Consider the following 16,803-nt stretch of genomic DNA (forward strand, 5'->3'; position numbering starts at 1 on the left):
AGAGACCACATGCGCTGCTGTCATAGGCGGCCAGATGTGCCAGGCGGGCAGTGGCAGAGCTTCATGCTCCGGCACCAGGGTGCGGAGAGCAGGTGGGGGCTGGGCTGGTGCGCTTCCTATGGGCGGGGCATGCCACCTCCAGGGGCATGGCACCCAGCAAGGGGGAGCAGCCGTGATGGCACCCCACCGGGATCGTGCTGCCGGGGGCGGTACGCTCCCCCCCACACTCCTCTTCCTCTGCCAGTGCGTGCAGGGAGGAAGGAGATGCCACGTGGCACTAGAAGACAATTAATGCCCTCTTAAAACAGTGCAGAGCACTGTTCCTTGGTCAGAGCGAAAGTCATTCAGTTGCATCACACAGATCAGCCAGATGTGTAATAATTTTCTCTAGTTAGCTTGGCCGCTCTCCTGCACAGCCATATGTGCAGATGGCAGAGAAGCACATGATGCACAGCTCCCTGGGATGCTTTTACTGCCACTGATCACCCATCAGAGCAGAGAAGCCACTTCCTTTCTTTCCAACCTCGATACGATCCTTTCTATAAAGAGGCAACCTCTGACTGTGGCTTATCATCACATTTAAAGCAACATATCAAAAACCTCATACGCTGAACGAGTGCAGCAAAAACTCTGGTGGAGACAGCTGAGGAAGAAGGCACTAGCTATGAGGTTCCCAAGGGGGAAGGCCAGCAGTGGCAACCATGGAGAGGCAACAGGTTGGTGCCTGCACAATCCAATGCAAGGTAGCCCAGCATAAGAGATGTTGCCTTCAAACTGTTGTTTAGTCGTTTAGTCATGTCCCACTCTTCGTTACCCCATGGACCAGAGCACGCTTTGATCAGACTCATGTTGGTAGCTTTGAGAACACTGTCCAACCATCTTGTAATGTCTCTGGGGAAACCCTGGACCTCGGCAATGAGGAAACAACGCTGCCAAAGCAGTCCTTACTAAGCTGCAGCCATTGTTTATTAAAGAATCATACACAGCGACGATACCCCCCCCCCGCAAGGAGGGAGGAAAACAACTGAATGAATGAATGGGAGGGGAACAGATTACAACTAAAATACAGTGGTGCCTCGCAAGATGAAAATAATTCGTTCTGCTAGTGTCTTCGTATAGCGATCTTTTCGTCTTGCGAAGCACCAATGCAAAATAGCGATTTTCGCGGGGAATTTTTTTTTCCCCATCTTGCGAGGCAGCCTTCCACTAGCGAATGCCTTTCATCTAGCGAGTTTTTCGTCTAGCGAGGCACTCGTCTAGTGGGGCACCACTGTACCTATGTCCCAGCTAATAAGATTCAGGTGTACACAATGAGATTCCACTTAAAGACACATACATCACACATCTTGTCCTCTGTCATCCCCTTCTCCTTGTCTCTTCAATCTTCCCCAACATCAGGTTCTTTTCCAGGGAGTCTTCTTTTCTCATGAGGTGGCCAAAGTATTGGAGCCTCAGCTTCAGGATCTGTCCTTCCAGTGAGCACTCAGGCCTGATTTCCTTCAGAATGGATAGGTTTGATCGTCTTGCAGTCCATGGGACTCTCGAGAGTCTCTTCCAGCACCATAATTCAAAAGCATCCATTCTTCAGCGATCAGCCTTGTTTATGGTCCAGCTCTCACTTCCATACATTACTACTGGGAAAACCATAGCTTTAACTATACGGACCTTTGTCAGCAAGGTGATGTCTCTGCTTTTTAAGATGCTGTCTAGGTTTGTCATTGCTTTTCTCCCAAGAAGCAGGTGTCTTTTAATTTCGTGACTGCTGTCACCATCTGCAGTGATCATGGAGCCCAAGAGAGTAAAATCTCTCACTGCCTCCATTTCTTCCCCTTCTATTTGCCAGGAGGTGATGGAACCAGTGGCCATGGTCTTAGTTTTTTTGATGTTGAGATCATGCCTTTAAATAGGGTTGCTATATTTCAAAAAGTGAAAATCTGGGCACAAAAGTTGTTGAGCTTTTCTCTTTCTTTCTTTCTTTCTTTCTTTCTTTCTTTCTTTCTTTCTTTCTTTCTTTTTGCCTGGATTTTCCATAAAGTGGGACAAGGAGGCTGATTTTGAGCCACAACGCTAGTTGCCAATGTTCATCTCTCAGATGCAACACTGCCAAGGGTCAGAAGTCTTGAACCCAGGCCTGGGAGATGGTTAAGCCAAGCATGAAAGGAGGATGGAGCATGCCTCTCTTCCAGGCAGTGGGCTCAGCAGTCTGCCTGCCACAGACTTCCCATGTCACAAATTATGTTACTGTTTTTCCCCCTGGAAAGGGGCTGCTAACCGGCAGGCAGCACCAAAATGCCAATTTTAATTAGGACCCTGATTTTCGAGTACATGTCGTAATTTATTCAGAGTGAGGGAAAATGCTCCTTGCCTCACAGGCGCACACTTTGCAGGCTGCTGAGTTGAGCAAAACCAAGTTCCCCTGCATTCCCAGGAGGCTCGGGAATACCGGGGACATTAAAAGGATCTGTCTGCTGGGGTGGCAGATTTAAGATGAATGTGTTAGTAGTGGCACAGTCTCCAGAGCCAGGGGAGGATAGGAGGCAGGGGGTGAGAAGTCATGCCTGGATTTCACTAAGGAGATTTCACAGAGAGAGAGCAAGAGAGAAATGGGGAATTGTTCTCACTTTGCTCCTCATAATCTATTATGTCTGCACTGCATACATTCCAGCTCCCCCTGTTTACGAGGGACGGACCTTCTTTTGTTGACATCCCTCCCTGGTAGAGATGAGCAAATCTGTCAATTTCAGTATCTCTCCACTTCTCTTTTCCCCGCTCTCTTATGTTCAGTTGCTCCACATCTCCGTATCAGTTTGCAGCTTAACAGCATTGTAGCAAGAATTTCTCCTAATGAAATTTTGCTATATAAATGTTATTTTGCAAAATAATTCCCCGGGATATAACACACTTTTGGATCTTATTTTCACACAAAAAAGATGCATGTTTGTACATGCTTTACCCTGGTAGATGCATTGGGTTCACATCACTTGGCTGGAGAACTGCACTGCAACATTCGGAAAGGGGGGGGGGTGTTGACTGCAATTCAGAAAGTGCTAATGAGGGGAGTTCGTCTTTAAATGTCAATGGAATCGAACCTCTCTCTCCCCTGTACATAATCCCTGGAAATCATCACTCATCCAACCATTTTTGGCACTCCACTCCACATTTGTGTAGCATTTACTCCTTAGCCTTTTTTCCTCCTGAAGATATCCCGCGAGGCAATGGAGTTTCCCTTCTCCTAGAAACGCTCCCTTCCCAGACTGACCAGCGCCACATGCCCCTCACTTCTCTCTGCAGCCGTGGTTCCCAACATAAGGCACACACCCCACTGGGGGGGGGCAATTTGATTTTTAAGTGGGGCAATTCGAGAATGAGTTAATAACAGTTAAGAAGAGTTTGGATTTGATATCCCCCTTTATCACTACCCGAAGGAGTCTCAAAGCGGCTAACATTCTCCTTCCCCTTCCTCCCCCACAACAAACACTCTGTGAAGTGAGTGGGGCTGAGAGACTTCAGAGAAGTGTGACTAGCCCAAGGTCACCCAGCAGCTGCATGCGGAGGAGCAGGGACGCGAACCCGGTTCACCAGATTATGAGTCTACCACTCTTAACCACTACACCACACTTGCTCTCAATGTTTTAGGCTTACTTCACTTTTTGAATCAGAATTTTTCTGTGTATAACACGCCCCCGTGTATAAGACGTCCCCTATTTTGGGGGACTCCAAATTAAGCAAGTGGGGAGAGATTGCCTAGAGTTGTTGAGCTTTTTTCGGAGGGGATTGCCCACAGTTTTTGAGCTTTTGGGGGGGGTTGCCTAAAATCACTCACTTGCCTGACCAACGCTGACAATAGTGTGCACCGCCGAAGCCACAAATCGCCTGACAATTGCCACAGCGCCAGCCTATCGACAGCAGCCCTTGCCGCAGCCACCAATCACCCGCCCTATCGCCGCTAACAATCTCCTGCTCGCGGCAGCAACCAATTGACAGTCCACCCTCTGCACTCACCATATATAAGACGACTCCAAATTTTTAAAATATATTTAAAAACAAACAAACCTCGTCTTATACACGGGAAAATATGGTATATGTCACGGGGGGGGGGGTGGGAATTGGGATTTTAGAGGTGCTTAGGTTGGGAACCACTGCTCTAAAGCATGTGCTGAAACCGCCTCCTTGACCTTTGGACCCACTATTGGTCTCTTCCACTCAATCCAGCGTAGCCGGTCTTCGCATGCAGGGGAAGTCCCTAACGCACCAAGATATTATACCCCTGAATACCAGTTGCTGGAAATCGCAGGTGGGCAGAGAGCTGTCACGCTCGTGCCCAGTTTGAAGGCTTCCCACAGGCTTCTGATCGGCCGCTTCAAAAATAGGATGCTGAACTAGATGGGCCTTTGGCAGGGCTCTCCTTAGGTTCTTATGTCCTTAAGGCAGGGTAGAAATGTAGTATGTGAATGAATGCATGGTCTGCATGCCTAGAGCAGGCCTTTCTGCCCCTGACATGACAGGAAGCTGTAAGATCCAATGCAGTTCGCTTTGTTGTTGTTCAGTCGTTCAGTCGTGTCCGACTCTTCGTGACCCCATGGACCAGAGCACGCCAGGCACGCCTATCCTTCACTGCCTCTCGCAGTTTGGCCAAACTCATGTTAGTAGCTTCGAGAACACTGTCCAACCATCTCATCCTCTGTCGTCCCCTTCTCCTTGTGCCCCCCATCTTTCCCAACATCAGGGTATTTTCCAGGGAGTCTTCTCTTCTCACGAGGTGGCCAAAGTACTGGAGCCTCAACTTCAGGATCTGTCCTTCTAGTGAGTACTCAGGGCTGATTTCTTTGAGAATGGATAGGTTTGATCTTCTTGCAATCCATGGGACTCTCAAGAGTCTCCTCCAGCACCATAATTCAAAAGCATCAATTCTTCTGCGATCAGCCTTCTTGATGGTCCAGCTCTCACTTCCGTACATTACTACTGGGAAAACCATAGCTTTAACTATACGGACCTTTGTCTGTAAGGTGATGTCTCTGCTTTTTAAGATGCTGTCTAGGTTTGTCGCAGTCAGCTTAGGTGGGCATTAAATGGCCAGGTACATTTAAAAAGTCTTCTACCTCTGGATGGGGGACCTGTGGATCTCCAGGTGTTGCCTGGTGCTGATGGGAGTTCAAATTTAGCTATATTGGGGGTGTGGGTACAGGTTCTCCATCCCTGCACTGTATTTTTCATACCCTCCAACATTTTTTCGATGAAAATCAGGACATCCTAAGGAAAAGCAAATCAACTCAGGAACCCAGGTGCTTTTCTATAAATCCGGGACTGTCCCTGGAAAACAGGGACACTTGGAGGGTCTGATTTTTTAAAAACAAAGCCCAGAAAAATAAAGCCTCTCCCCCAGTTTATAGCTTGCTTTTTGATTTCCCAAAGCCGGGCCTTGCTAAAGATTGGGATCCGCCCCGGCGACGGCAGAGAATGGAATCTGCATCAGGTGAGCCTGGCAAACGTCAGCTTTGGTGCCTCTGCCAAGCTCATGGCGTGATCCTCCCCTTCGGCATCTAATGACAGAAGCAAAGCAAACACTGTCAGGAGCGTCTCCGCACTGTGCCAAGCCTGCCGGAGGGCATGTAGCTCTTCTGAGTGCTTTGGTCTCGCTGTTGCTGCCAGTCACTGACAGCCATGAAAGAGCTGAGCAGCAGCTGCAGAGCCCCTGGAGTTGTTGAGAGACGCTCTCCCACATTGCATCAGCCACATGGAGGCTGGCTAACATAGCTTTCCCCTGGCACTTTCCCCATGCCCCTCCGTGGCCCTGACCGGCAAGGGGCCATAACTCCACTGCTAGAGCTTTGCGCTGGCATGCAGGAGAGCCCAGGTGCAACGCTTGCTTCTCTCTCCAATTTGGCACAGAAAGCTGAGGAGTAGAGTTGTGCATCGGATTCAGCCAGAGCCCAAAGCCTGGATCGAATCGGGCAGATTTGGGCAGAACTGGGCTTCAGCTGAGTCGGGTGGAGGCAACCAGGGTAGTCAGGTGGCAGGGAGGAAGAAGGAGAGGCAAGCAGCCTCTGCAAAGAGCCCGGGCTGTTTGCAAAAGGGTTTGCAGGGAGTCCTGTGTTTGGGCTGTGCGAGGCTGTTCCCAGCAGAGGAACACATGCGCACAGCCAGACTTGGCAGGACTGAATTCTCAGTAATCTCAAGAAATATCTTCAGGTGAAATCATATTAACAAATATAAGGAGGATCCGTGGTCCTCATTCCTAACAGAAAGAGTGGAAGTGGACAAAACTGTCCATGTCAATTTCTCTCTGTTTTTCAGTTTTCCAATCTTAAGTTCAGTGTGCTTTTTTTTTTAAAAAAAAAGGTATTCACAAAAATCCATCAGTATGTTAGTGTTTGCCTTTCCTAATACAGTCAAACCTCGGTTCCCGAACCCGAACGGCTCCATTTTGGAATGTTTCGGCTCCCAAACGTCAAAACCGCGTAACTAAATGCTCTGGTTTTTGAATGTTTTTTGGAAGCTGAACAGCTTCCGGGCAGTTTTTTCTTTCTTCTCCATTGACTTTGCCAACCGCCCTTTGATCCTCGGTTCTTGAACGTTTCAGAAGTCAAGTGGTCTTCCAGAATGGATTACCTTCGACAACCGAGGTTTGACTGTATGCACAATTTTGTGTGTAAAATTGTGCCTGACCCACGTTCCTGCAAGCCATCTCCGCTATCATAATGCATTTCTGTATGTTAATTTCATTTATTTTCATTTTTATGCACACACACACTCCTAACATTTGCATTTTTATAACTTCGTTGTTACTGAAGAACTGCGTTGCCACAGCATTTGAGAAGAGCGGGTTTCAAACGTTCTTCAATTGTTTCAGGGAATTTGAATTTGGTAGGTTCACATTAAAAGGAGGACTGAACTGAATTCCTCCCCCATCCCTAGCCAAAAATCCAATTAGGGACATAGGAAAGTGCCTTTCACCAGAACAGGCTGCATCAATAGGAGTATAGCATCTAGATCAAGGGAAGTAATAGTACCACTGTATTCCGCTCTGGTCAGACTTCACCTGGAATACTGTGTCCAGTTCTGGGCACCACAGTTCAAGAAGGATACTGACAAGCTGGAACGTGTCCAGAGGAGGGCAACCAAAATGGTCCAAGGCCTGGAAACGATGCCTTATGAGGAACGGCTTAGGGAGCTGGGTATGTTTAGCCTGGAGAAGAGAAGGTTAAGGGGTGATATGATAGCCATGTTCAAATATATAAAAGGATGTTATATAGAGGAGGGAGAAAGGTTGTTTTCTGCTGCTCCAGAGAAGTGGACATGGAGCAATGGATTCAAACTACAAGAAAGAAGATTCCACCGAAACCTTAGGAAGAACTTCCTGACAGTGAGAGCTGTTCGGCACTGGAATTTGCTGCCAAGGAGTGTGGTGGAGTCTCCTTCTTTGGAGGTCTTTAAGCAGAGGTTTGACAGCCATCTGTCAGGAATGCTTTGATGGTGTTTCCTGCTTGGCAGGGGGTTGGACTGGATGGCCCTTGTGCTCTCTTCCAACTCTATGATTCTATGATTCTATATATAGTGAGAGAGTGTGCAGGGGTATTACTCAGAAGGGTGGTGGGAATAGGTGATTGGCTGATAGGTGTGGTAAACCTGTTGACTATTGTTAACAACTGCAATTGGTCTTATGGGAAAAAGCAAGGGATGAGATGGCCAAGCAGTCATTAACAGTCGTCAACAGGTCTACCACACCTATCAGCCCATCACCCGTTCCCACCACCCTTCTGAGTAATACCCCTTCCCACTCTCTCACTATATATAAAGGTCTGGTGACTTCTGTTTCAGTGTATCTGACGAAGTGTGCATGCACACGAAAGCTCATACCAAGAACAAACTTAGTTGGTCTCTAAGGTGCTACTGGACATTTTTTTTATTTTTTTATTATATTTCGACTGCGTCAGACCTACCTGAATCTAGAACCATCTAGTCCAGTATTACAGTGGCTCTCCTGGGTTGTCTCCCAAACCTACCTAGAGATGCCAGGGTGCCTTCTGCACACAAAACAGATGCCATGAGCTACAGTCGTCCCCCAACTTGTGTGCAGATGCACATAAAGATGAGCATACAGAGTCTTTAATAATGGCACTCTTATCAAGTTAGGGACCACTCCAGTTGGAATTTGGGGTGCTAAATCCAAACCAGGGTTCCTTCCGTGGACTTAGGAAAGACACGTGAGTGCCAGATTTTCAATGGGCATCCCCATATAAAGTGATTAAAAGATTTGCCTCTGCTTTTCCGCAAGCGAAACAAACAAACAAACAAAAAACCCAAAATACGTAAATAAACAATTTATGCCTTTTTTCTGCAGCAAAATTAGGTTGATCAATTAAGCCTACTGCAGAAAAAAGGCAAATTAGTCTGATTAGTCTCAGCTACTTAAATTCAGAAACAGATGCCTTGTTTTGTGAGCCTTGCAGAGATTAAAGGCAGCGTTCACACACAAAAATTGGATTATGCACTTAAGACAATACCTAGCATTTTCATCCCAGCAGATGGGCTTCCACCATTAGTGAGAGAGGGGTTTCCCCCCCTCCTCTTCTTTAATTGCTACTGAAATTCATCTGAAGCTGCTAAGAATATCTGCTTGGCCAGATTAGCAATGGGACCCCAGGTTGATATAGCACCTATGTACCTATAGCAACAAGCATGGCATACAGAGAGTACTAGACCTCTCAGTTTTTTCAGTCTGAAGCTCGGTTCTCCAAATGTCCACCTCAGTTTGCGGTCTTTAAAAAAAAAAAAAAAAGCAAATTCATCACCATTTTAGTGTGAATTTTTCCTAACGTACACATTTTGGCAGAGCAATTTTCCTTAATGTTTTTATTTATTATTTATTTGTTGTTTTAAAAACCACTATTTAAAAAAAAAGATAAAGGGGGGGGGGGAATACAACAAAGGAACCAGTGCAATACAGGGCAATGGATTCAAACTACAAGAAAGAAGATTCCACCGAAACCTTAGGAAGAACTTCCTGACAGTGAGAGCTGTTCGGCAGTAGAATTTGCTGCCAAGGAGTGTGGTGGAGTCTCCTTCTTTGGAGGTCTTTAAGCGGAGGCTTGACAGCCATCTGTCAGGACTGCTTTGATGGTGTTTCCTGCTTGGCAGGGGGTTGGACTGGATGGCCCTTGTGGTCTCTTCCAACTCTATGATTCTATGATTCTAATATACAAGACACATCATGACCTCCTAAAGGGATAAAATAGTTCCAGAGTTCATGTTACATATTCCCGCAGGTCCCACTTACAATGCGTTCCCTGGAAAACATTTGCTAGGCGAACATTTGTATAATGAGTCCATGATTTCAACTGATTTCTATGGGAACATTTCTAATCTGGGATTTCTCTGCCCCCCACCCCCAATGGTTTCTTCCTGAGATGGCTGCAGCCAACCAGCAAAGCACAAACTAGCAAGGAAGTGGGCAAATTCTATCTGTTTGGATATCTGAATCCATTGTGTGTCCCTGTATAGCAAGCTTTGGGCATAATTATTTACATTCGGATAAGAGAATTTTCACACAGTGCACACGCGGATAGCAGGACCTATATGTATTAAAGTTACCCCATGTCCATAACCGCCATTGTAGTGCATTTTTGTAATTAAAATACCATTTACCCTGAAGGCAGCCCAATGGTCAGTATCATCGTCAGCTCAGTTTTGAAGGCCTGTTGAAATAAGGAAATGGGAGAAGCCCCAGGGAAGGCTCCCACTCATGCTTCTGATGTTGATGGGATCAGGAGAAGGTGCTCATCTTAGCACCTGGGCAGGTTCATATACTAGAGTTGCCATATTTCAAAAAGTAAAAACCAGGACATGCCACATTTTGGAATTCCCCCCCCCCCGACGTCAATTCTGCCTTTGAAATCCTGGTAATGGCAGATACAATCTTTCAGGTAAAAGGAAAAGGAAAAGGACCCCTGGACAGTTAAGTCCAGTCAAAGGTGACTCTGGGGTTGCAACACTCATCTCGCTTTCAGGCCAAGGGAGCCGGCGTTTGCCCACAGACAGCTTTCCAGGTCATGTGGCCAGCATGACTAAACCACTTCTGGTGCAACGGGACACTGTGACGGAAGCCACAGCGCACGGAAATGCAGTTTACTTTCCCACCGCAGCAGTACCTATTTATCTACTTGCACTGGTGTGCTTTCGAACTGCTAGGTTAGCAGGAGCTGGGACAGAACAATGGGAGCTCACTCTGACGCCGGGATTCGAACCGCCAACCTTCCAATCCAGTGGGAGCACTGGGCCGAAACCAGTGCTTTTTTCAGCCAAAGCTCACAGGAGCTCAGCTCCAGCACCTCTCAAGTAGGCACAATTGCCATTCTAAGAGAACAAGGGAAAAGTTCACGGTGAGCTCCAGCACCTCTTCTTCTAGAAAAATAGCACTTACAGAAACCCAATAGCCTGGACCCGAATTAGCAGTAGAGAGTTTGTTTCTGGGGGGAAACAAAGCCCCCTTCGAACTGTCAAATGCAAGACTGTGAGCTTTGGAGTGAGCTCCACGTCCTGCAATGCATACACGCATGCATGCAAGCAAGCAAGCTGGCGCATAGATAAATTGAACACTGAAAGTTGTACTGGGCTGCACCTCCTCACCTGCATGTGTCTGTTTTGGGGAAATCATTTTTAAGAGCTATTATGCGCAAGGTTTGGATTCTGAAAACCAAACTGCTTTTCTTGGCTTCGTCATTCAAGGATGGGCTTGGCTCCTTGTCTAATGTTCCCTTTGCAAGGAAACCACAAAGAGAAACACTGCAAATCAGCAAGCTCTCATTTTATGTTCTTGGAACACTCAAGGCGCTAATAGCCAACAGTCCTGGAAAGATCGCAGCACTTATTTAATTTCATTTCACCTCCTCCCCACCCAAGCCCTGTTGCTGCTGCTGTGTGATCTAACCAGGAGGGGTGGGGAATGGTGCAGCTTTATAATGAAAATAAACTCGAATTCCCAGGGGCTTTATGGAATAGTATCCCTTGGGGGGAATGAAATGTTAGCTATATGTGTGTCTGTATAAAGACACATGCACCCTCTTGTTGTTTTTCTTTTTTGTCTCTAAATAAAACAGGCAGGAACTGCTCTCCTTTGCCCTTTCTCTAGCGTCTTTAAGCAGAGGTCAGGTGGGGAGGGCACCTGCCGTGGATGCTTTAGCTGAGATTCCTGCATTGCAGGGGGGTCAGACTAGATGGCCCTTGGTGTCCCTCACAACTCTACAATTCTATGATTCTAAGTGCTGACTATCCCATGGGGCTGGGACGTGGGAGCAAGCGGGAGCTGGGAATATTAGGAACAAACACACAATTGCCCTAGTAACATGGGACAGGCCAGAGATTCTGCCTATGCAGCAGGGAGTAAAATAAGCCCCAATGACTCAAAAACCACATGCGCTTGGATAAATACATGCACACATCAGCTATTGGCATTGCCTCTTTACAGTTTTGTTTTTATAGCTTATATCAACTTTTATTTTCTTTTTTCTTTTTTGCCTCTTCCCCCCTAGCTTTTAAGGAGGGAAACCTCTGCCTCCATTACTTTCTGCTTGTCTTCCACAGATGTATCAGCTTCCTAAAACTGAAGTATGTCAGTCAAAGCTGTGCTTGGAGTTCTGCCTCCCTCCTCCCCGGTTTGCTCTTTCCTGCTGAGATATTTTGCACTGTTGTTAGTGAGACTCATTGGAAAGGCATTTAAGGGGACACAACCCACAACACAGTGCCTCTGGAGCAGACTTCATAAGATGAGTGGAATATTTTTTCAGACGTCAGTAAGTCAGGACTACAGTCACTTGTTCCACACCAGTTTTGGCTGCCAAAGAGAAGTTCTGCTTATTTGACAATAACGGAAAGGGCCATCCATAGCTCACTGGCAGAGCATCTGAATTTCATGAAGAAGGTCCCAGGTTCCATCTCCAGGTAGGACCAAACACACCTGTCTGAAATCCTGGAGAAGTGGCAGCTGGTATTCAGTGTGAAAAATACTGAGCTGGATGCACTGGTGGTCTGGTTTGGTATAAAGCATCTTCCTGCATGTCTAAGGTGCTGTGGGTTAAACCACAGAGCCTAGGGCTTGTTGATCAGAAGGTTGGCAGTTCGAATCCCCGCGATTGGGTGAGCTCCTGTTGCTCGGTCCCAGCTCCTGCCCACCTAGCAGTTCGAAAGCACGTCAAAGTGCAAGTAGATAAATAGGTACCGCTCCAGCGGTAAGGTAAACGGCATTTCCGTGCACTGCTCTGGTTCACCAGAAGCGGCTTAGTCATGCTGGCCACATGACCTGGAAGCTGTATGCCGGCTCCCTCGGCCTATAGAGCGAGATGAGCGCCGCAACCCCAGAGTCAGACACGACTGGACCTAATGGTCAGGGGTCCCTTTACTTTACTTTACCTAGCCCAAATTGTGCATGGACTTACCCTCTAGTAAGCAGGCAGAAGATTGCAGCCAAAGAATCGAAGGCTGGAAAAGACTTCAAGCCCCTGACCTATGCAGGAAACCCACTGCAGCACCCCTGATAGATGAAGCATCCCTGGTAGGTGGTCATCCAGCCTCTGCTTAAAAGCCTCAAATAAAAGGGAGTCCGCAACCATCGCAGACGGCCTGTTCAACTGCAGTAGTGGATGGATGGAGTGGCCGCACATCACCGCAGCCTACAGAGGTAGAGAGAGGGATGGGGGTTTGTACTTCCAGGAAGTTCTTAGAATCATAAAATTGTAGAGTTGGAAGGGACCCCGAGGGTCATCTAGTCCAACCCCCTGCAATGCAGGAATCTCAACTACAGCATCCAATCTCTGCTAAAAACCTCCAAAGAAGGAGAGTCTGCAGCTCCCAAGGGAGTACCTCCCACGGTAGAACAGCTCTTTTTTCAGGAACAGTTTTTTCCTGATGTTTAGTTGGAATCTCCTTTCTTGTAACTTGAAGCCATTGGTTCGAGTCCTATCCTCCAGAGCAGGAGAAAAGGAGCTTTCTCCCTCTTCCACGTGACAGCCCTTGAGATATTGGAAGATGGCTATCATAGCTCCTTTCAGTCTCCTCTTATCCAGGCTAAACATACACAGCTCCCTCGACTGTTTCCAGGCCCTTGACCATCTTGGTTGCTCTCTTCTGTGCATGTCTTCCTGTTGTTTAGTTGAAAAACCTTTTCTGGTGCTACCTTCTGGAGCAACAGATGTTCTGGAGCCCTCCAGGTGTTGTTGGACTACATCTCCCATCACTTCTAACAACTGAACATGCTGGCAGGAACTGATGGGAGCTAAGAGCCCTATAAGTTCTCCATCTCTTCCCTGATACACGCTCTGTCATTGAGGACAGGTGCTGAGAATGGGGCTATTTCCTTTTGAGTCAGGGAATGGTGGGTGGAGAGAAATTTTCCTACCCCCTTGGCCTCTCTCTTCCCCCCTGTTCCATTCAACTCATTGGCATATCCAGTTGGCAGCCATAAATCCATATGTTCCAGAGACCCAATCCACCTCCCCTCCCCAACCCCACCCCAGACACAGTGATCCACAAAAAGAATGAGGGAGATCGTGCACTCTAAAGAGAGCTGTCGTAAAGATCTACAGTATAAGCGCACACCTCTTGGAGTCAGTTTCCCCTAAGGTGTAGGCATAAATCTTGCAGAACACACACCCTGTCAGGGTTATGTCTCACTCTACATATTTTACAAACAGATTCCTGCAGGTCGCACTCTGCAGGAGGCAAGTTATTCCCACACAGAATATATGAGGACAAACCTGCCTTATGCTGAGCAGGCTCCATCTAGCTCAACGCTCTCTTCTCTGGCTGGCAGCACCTCTCCCAAGCCCCAGGGCAAGTCCAATGCGTCTTTAATATCCCTTGTGCATTGGCACAGCCTAGCCACTCCCAGACCTGTTTCTGCTGGAGGTTCTCCAGAAGGGTTGCAAAATGTTTAGAAAAGGGCAAACAATAAAAGGTAAAAAGGTAAAGGACCCCTGGACAGTTAAGTCCAGCCAAAGGCGACTTGGGGTGCAGCGTTCATCTTGCTTTCAGGCCGAGGGAGCCAGTGTTTGTCCACAGACAGCTTTCCGGGTCATGTGGTCAGCATGACTAAACCACTTCTGGTGCAATGGAATACAGTGATGGAAGCCAGAGCGCATGAATTATAGAATCATAGAGTTGGAAGAGACCACAAGGGCCATCCTGTCCAACCCCCTGCCAAGCAGGAAACACCATCAAAGCATTCCTGACAGATGGCTGTCAAGCCTCTGCTTAAAGACCTTCAAAGAAGGAGACTCCACCACGGTCCTTGGCAGCAAATTCCACTGTCGAACAGCTCTTACTGCCATTTACCTTCCCTCCACGGCCGTACCTATTTATCTACTTGCACTGGCATGCTTTTGAACTGCTAGGTTGGCAGAAGCTGGGACAGAGCAACGGGAACTCAGCCCATCGCCCGGATCCGTTCCGATCAAGGGGATGGAACAATGCCCCATGAGGAAAGGGTGCAGCATCTGGGACTGTTTGGTTTAGAGAAAAGTAAGATGTGATGCAGGTGGCGCTGTGGGTTAAACCACAGAGCCTAGGGCTTGTCGATTAGAAGGTCGGCAGTTTGAATCCCAGCGACAGGGTGAGCTCCCATTGCTCAGTCGCTGCTCCTGCCAACCTAGCAGTTCAAAAGCATGTCAAAGTGCAAGTAGGCAGGAAGGTAAACGGCGTTTCCATGTGCTGCTCTGGTTCACCAGAAGCGGCTTAGTCATGCTGGCCACCTGACCCGGAAGCTGTACGCCGGCTCCCTCAGCCAATAAAGCGAGATGAGCGCCACAACCCCAGAGTCGTCCGCTACTGGACCTAATGGTCAGGGGTCCCTTTACCTTTACCTTTTAAGATGTGACATGATAGAAGTATATAAATTTATTCACAGCATGGAGGAAGTGAATGGAAAAATAGCTTTTCTCCCTCTATCATTACACTAGAACCCAGGGGCATGAAACTGAAGGTTGGAAGATTCAGGGTAGATCGAAGAAAGTACTTTTTCTAACAGTGTGTAGTTAAACTGTGGGATTCGCTCTCAGAAGAGGTAGTGATGGCCCCAATGTGGGTGGATTGAAAAGGGGACTAGACAAGCTTTTCTAAGAGCTGTTCAACAGGTGGAACAGACTCCCACGAGAGGTGATGGACTCTCTTTCCTTGCAGGTTTTGTTGTTGTGAGGATTAAACGAGGAGGAAATAATAATAATAATAATTCCTACACAAACTGAGTTTTTACCCTAGCCCAAATCCCAGGCTCAGTCCTTGGCAACTCTAGGCACAGAAAGAAAATAACCCGGAGGGCCACTGCAAGTCAGAGCAGACAGCATTGGGTCGCTGCCCATCAAGTGTACAGCAGCTTCTGACATTCCTATAAGTTAACATAGAGATGGCAGAGACAGAACCTAGGACTTTTGGAATTCTTTTTTTCTCAAAAAATTATAACCCACATTTCCCTCTCCAATGGGCGATAATCAACTAACAAAAGCACAGGGGTTTTTTGTTTTGTTTTGTTTTTAAAAAAATCTAACAATACTACAGAAGACAGTTGGGCACACAGGGGGCCAGAGTTCAAATCCCAATGCTGACACCATGGCATGAAAGTCTTAGAGGACACACTAGTCAGGAAGCTAGGAGATCTGGGTAGTCCAGTCTTTGCCAGCCTTGTGCCTACAACTCCCATCAACGCCCTATGCCCATTTTCCCCTAAAATAAGGAATAAGGAAGGAATAAGGAATAATTTTATTGACCAAGTATCAATCATACTTGGAATTTTGCTTCGACGACACTGCAATGTAAGTCGAAGCAAAATTCCAAACGTTTTTGTAGACCTCCCCCCCCCCATAAAATGCACACTGCGGTGTGCATTTTAAAAGAAACAAACCTGTACGGACTGGCAAATTATTTTTGAATGTAGATAAAATGAATTTCTCCTCCGTCCCAATATGACAAATCCGATTAGTAAATCAGAACCAAAGAAAACCAAAGAAGGCGGGGCATGAAGGAAGCTGGAATTTGGGGTCAAAGAATGACCAAGCATATGGGAACACTCAGGAGCTCAGGAATACCTTGCTGATCAAGCAAGGCTTAACTAGAAACAGGAAGTCGTCTTTTACTCTTTCCTGTCTGGGAATATCTCATTTGGAGCCCGAGTCTCCTGCATCTCAGTGGTTCACCATATGAGGCTGCTGTCTGGAAATCCCAACAGTTCCTGGCAGTATCTATCCACCATTAAAACGAGTTTTGTTGAAGTTAATGGCTAAGTGGGGAATGGGCAGGAATGTTTCAATGAATGTAATGCAGTATTATTTTTTAGCTTTAGTTTTTGCTTTCTCTTGCTATCTACCCCATGCCTTTAGGATGGAAGGATCTATGTATTTATATCCACAACAGATTTCCTGAAGTTTGCAACTGAAGGTCCTTTTTGTCATTAAAGCTCAGTAAGGAAATTAATCAAAACAAAACAAAACAAAACAAAACACCAAGCTCTGGTTTCTCTGCTACTGCTCATGACCCAGTCTAATTACATCTTCCACGACAGAAGCTGGATTCATATCTTAGGAATAGATGTGTGCAAATTCATGATGGGCAGAGTCGCAAATGTAACTAGAAAGGAAGCAGTGTTATAAATTAGAGGGCTGGAAGAATGAAACCAAGTGACCATTTCTCATCTGAAGATCCAGTATGATCAATGGGTGGCTTTGCACAGAGAGAGCTGCATCCATCAGTTGTGTGTTTCATGTCCCTTGACATGTTTGTGTTGCATTTGTGTGTTGCAAGAGCAGCAGCTGAATGGCTCTG

The sequence above is a fragment of the Lacerta agilis genome, chromosome 1 (assembly GCF_009819535.1).
Source record: "Lacerta agilis isolate rLacAgi1 chromosome 1, rLacAgi1.pri, whole genome shotgun sequence".
NCBI lineage: Eukaryota > Metazoa > Chordata > Lepidosauria > Squamata > Lacertidae > Lacerta > Lacerta agilis.